The following is a 5,220-nucleotide window of genomic DNA, read 5'->3' on the forward strand; positions in this document are numbered from 1 at the left end:
TCTGGAATCAAAACGGCGCTGTTTTGATTCCGGGGCTTGAAAAAACCCGGCCGGTTCGCCGGTTAACCACCGGTTTAGCCGTTTTTAAACTGGTTTTTTGTAGAACGATTTGGAGGTCAACCGGATTGGACAAATGACCGGTTTCTGATTAACCCAGTTGAACCAGTTGGTCCGGTCCGGTTTTTAGAATCTTGCAATTCTAGAGATCAACCGGACCATACAAATCACTAGTTTTCTGTTAATCCGGTCGAACCAGTTGATCCGGTCTGATTTTCAGAACCTTGGTTATTCCTGATGTGAATTCATGTTTTACTTGAATATTAGACAGAGACAGAAATCGCCACCAACGATTTGTGGAGTAACAGAAAATGGTAAAAAAAAGGCTAGAAAATGGTGTAGAGAGTTTTATTTTTTTTAATAAAACAAAATGGAGAGGGCGAATTGATAGATGGTGGGGGCGAGTTGATGTATGCTGGATTGAAGGGGGCGATTTGTACAGAAAATACAAAAAATAAATTACAACGGCTACAAATAAGGTTTTAGCCAAGTTTTGCATTCATCTTCCTAGTTTTATTGTTCTTTTTTCCACTCTACGTCTCTTTTTTTTCATTCTGGTAAATTTGTTGTTGTTGTATCTAATTTTTTTTAAAAATATTGAAAAAAATGGGTGATAGAGTTCATTTGAGAGTGTATTATAATGGCCAAATTTTATTTCAAATAGCGGAAGGTGTAAAATTTATGTGTGAGAATTCATGCGATATTGTTGTTCCTTTCACCATATTATTTGAAGAACTAAAAGGTATAATTTGTGAAAGGATATATCCTCAGATATTGAAAAGAGTAATTAGTATTGTATACAAATATCCTGTAATAGTATTTGGAGGATTCATACAATTCGAGATAAAATATGTAACTAATGAAGCAACGATGTAAGAAATGTTTTCAATATATCACGAAAGTCGACCACAAGACTTTGTCATCGAGCTATATGTTGAGTTCAAACACTTGACTTATGGTGTTGAAGAAGTCGATGGAGACATGGATTGGGAAGGCTACAATAGTGAAAGCGAAGATGAATTTGAAGGCAACTATGAAATAGATGATCCAAACGTAGATGGAGACGATGTTGATTGCATTAATGAGCCAGATGTAGAATAAGTAGCAAATGTCCTAGCAAGTCAACATCCATTTGGGGAGCCGTCTTTTATGCGCGTTTTGGACCTTGCGGCGTTGAATGCACCAGAGTTTCTTGAGTATGTAACTGCTGGTATGTGAATATGATATTAAGAGAGTAGATATATTTCATGTACTATGAGATGATGATTCTACCGAGGTTGGTAAATCATATTGTATAATTGCTTTTTGTGGTATTGTTGCAGATCCACCTATTGTTGCAGACGGTGAATTTGTTATTGGGATGGAATTCAGTTCCAGAGAAGTTGTAGTTGCAGCCATCAAAGACTATACAATTCATAGAGGAGTTGACTACCGGGTATACGAGTCTGAACCAACGACGTTTTATGCCAAATGTGTACAATATAGCAACAATTGTAATTGGCTTATCAGGGTAAGTTTTATCCGAAAGAAATATTGTTGGGAAATAAGACATTATAACGGTAGCGACACTCGCACCAGATCTACCATTTCTTAAGACCACTGCAAGCTAGACTCAGACACAATCGCAAAAGCGGTAAAGCCATTAGTTGAACCTAACCCATCTTTGAAAGTGTGATTTGTGATTGCAGATGTGCAAACAAAGTTCAATTACACCGTGAGCTATCGCAAAGCATGGTTGGCAAAACAAAAAGTATTGGAGAAGATTTTTGGTGGTTGGGAGGCCTCATATGAGGCTCTACCAACATGGTTTGAAGCTATGTGTAACAAAAAACCATCAGCAGCTATGCAGTTTGAAACGTTGCCTGTATATCGAGGAGATGAGTTGGCTCAGGATACCCGGTTGTTATAGTGTGTGTTCTGGGGTTTTTACCCTTGTATTACAGCATTTAGACATCGCAAACCAATTGTGTAGGTAGATGGCGCACACTTATATGAAAAATATAAGGGAGTTCTGATGGTTGCAGTATCACAGGATGGCAACGGAAATATTGTGCCTATTGCCTTTACCATTGTTGAAGGGGAGACTGTTGATGCATGGTACTTTTTCCTTTCTAATTTGAGAAGACATGTCGTGACTCGTGATGGTGTCGGTCTTATTTCTAATTGTCATGAGTCCATTACTTCAGCCATAGCCCGTAGCAATGGAGCATAGGATCCTCCGAGAGCTATCCACATGCATTGTATTAGGCATATAGTAGCGAACTTTTTGAGAAAGTTTAAGACACTGTACTTGCAAAAGCTTATTGTCAACATAGGTAAATAAAATTTAGCAATATAGAATTTCGAATTTTTTTGTTGTGTGTAAATGCCTAACGGTCGTTTTTTGAAACAGGCTATTCCAGGACAGTGCATGAATTTAATATGCAATACCAACGACTACGTGACCGCGGCGAGGTTTATACTCGGTAGTTAGATAAGACCCCTCGGCATCAGTATGCTTTGGCATTTGATAGTGGACATAGATGGGGATATATGACCACGAATCTAGTTGAATGTATTAATGGCGTCTTAAAAGGGGCACACAATCTTCCAGTGACAGCACTTGTTAGAGCCACTTTTTACAGACTGAATGAGTTGTTTGCCCCCTTCATTTGGGCTTGATGTATGGAATTGGCGATTTCGGCCCTCTTATAATATTTCCCATAAATTTAGATTACACACAAAATGGGTCATATCTAACAAAAACACCAAAGCTAGGTCAATATAACGTCATTTGAGTGAATACTCATTTTAATCCCTAATCATTTGTCTATAGAACATGACACACTCTAATCATTCGAAAATCCTCAAATAGCTCTCATCCTAGAGACGAATTGAAAAAATCAACTCTTGTAATCGGTTAACAAAAAGCTATCCATATGATGTGTCAATTTATGAGTGAGATGGCAAATATTAGTGTCACGTAATATTGGAAAATTATTCAAAGGGTTAATTAATCTCTTTCCCAAATATAAAATGTCGTTGCAAAAATAAAATTGTATAAGAGATCCTGAATTTTTTGCTTTTTTATTAATCTCTTTCATTTACTCATATATCATAGAAAAATTCGAAAACATTGTCTTCCTTTTTTGTTTTCTTCCAAAATACAGTGACAACATTGCAAGTATTAGTTCTTGAAATGACTCGTTGACAGAAGTTGATAAGAATCAACAAGGTTAGTTATTAGTTTTTGGCATTCATATATATTCTCCTATTTTGGCTTTTATTACATTATAATGAACTTGTTTAATCAACTAGAGAGTGTTGTTGCATTGTTTTAATGACTTTTTTGTTGAAAACTGAGTAAACTATATGATTATGATGTCTTCGTAAATTTCTATGTTGAGTTAGGATTTTGTTTATTGTTATGTGTAAAAACTACAATAAAATATACGATTTGATTAGTTTGCTCTGTTTCTCGTACTAGGTGTTTTATGTTTGTTCATTGTTGAAATTTTTTTGACAATTTAAATGAAATTTTGTACTATGTTTATAGATGTCCATTTTTGTTGTTTCTATGTCTAATCATGGTGGAAGGTTCAAAAGATATTTGAAAGGTGAGTTATACTATAAAGATAAAAAAGTAGAAAAATTTCTCCCGATAAATGTGAACTTCGTGAATAAGAAGGATGTGGAGGAGTTGTTCAGAGATTGGAATATTTGGAGTATAAGGCTATGTACTAACATGATCTAACTGCGTTGGTGATAAGAAAATAAACGATATGTGTGACTTTATTTTGAGACATAACCTGAAAGAATTCTACTTGTATTTTGAGCATACGGTGGATCAGCCTTATAATCCTAAAGGTAATGTAATGGAGGAAGATATTTCTGAAGAAGATTTTGTGAGTGAGAAAGTTTGTTTTTTATAATGATCCTTTGGTGGAGACTTAATCATCATCTTCATATGATTCCTACAAGAGTGCTGAGTATGAAGCTTATAAGCCTCCTCCTCCTAAGTATGAGAGTGATAGCAGTGAGAAATTTTCAAGATCTCAAAAGAGCAAGAAAAAATAGACATCTAAGTCATCAATCACCATGAAAAAGGAGATACACTAAAACCAGGAGAAAGAAGCATGTTTTAAATGGTGAGAATAAAAGTGGAGTTGACACTAGAAATGACAATGGAGCTGATAACGGAATCAATATTAATGTTAGTAAAGGGAATGGATTAGACTAAGTCCAAGGCAATGTAGACGAAAATAGGTCTCAAGGGGCTATTATAAGAGGTCTAATGGCTGATGCTATGGACTCTGACAGTGATGAAGTGTATGACTACAAATTTGAGGACTTTGACACTTCTGTATCTTCAAATAAAGAAAAAGGTCCACTTGGTCTAGATTTTAATGAGGATATTGCTTATGGAAATGTTAAATTTGAGCTTAGGATGCAGTTTGTTACTTTGGAACTGTTTAAGAATGATCTGAAGGAATAGTTTGTTTTGAATGAAAAGAATTGCATGTATATCAAGAATGAACTCGAAAGAGTTAGAAGCCATGTGCAAAGGAGAATTGTCTTTGGCTAATTTATGTTTCTAAAAATTTTGTGAGCAAAGCCTTTTAAATCAAGACATTCCACAATGGATTTTTTTTATGACTGAAAATATCAAAAAATAAAGAAACAAAATACAAGCCAAGCTAAACTAGCTAGAACCAATAGCCTCCTACACTAGGATTTGCTCCAAAGCTATACTAGGCTTATCCAAAAAACATGAGCTGAATAACTTCTTACTCCAGATTTAGCCAACCAATCAGCAACACTATTAGCTTCTCTTTGAATCAGATGGAACTGGACCTCCCAGTCTTTGGATAAAAGATCTTGGAATTTTAACACAATATCTTTCACCTCATGTCTTGTGTGGCTGGTGATGTTAATCAATACAAGATAAGCATCGAGCGAGTCTGTCTCACAAATAACACTCGTGCAACCAGCTTTCCAAGCTAACATCAGCCCCTGCCAAGTAGCCAACAACTCACAATGATAAACAAACTAGAAAGAAAGAGTACCTAAACGGTCCAGCACCCATCTCCCTCTATCATCTCTCAGAACACAATCAAAACCTGCTTGTTGGACTCTCTAAAGAGCACCAGCATCGTAGTTGACCTTGAGAATGGCATTGGGTGG

This window comes from Arachis hypogaea, chromosome 3 (genome assembly GCF_003086295.3).
Source record: "Arachis hypogaea cultivar Tifrunner chromosome 3, arahy.Tifrunner.gnm2.J5K5, whole genome shotgun sequence".
NCBI classification, from domain to species: Eukaryota; Viridiplantae; Streptophyta; class Magnoliopsida; order Fabales; family Fabaceae; genus Arachis; species Arachis hypogaea.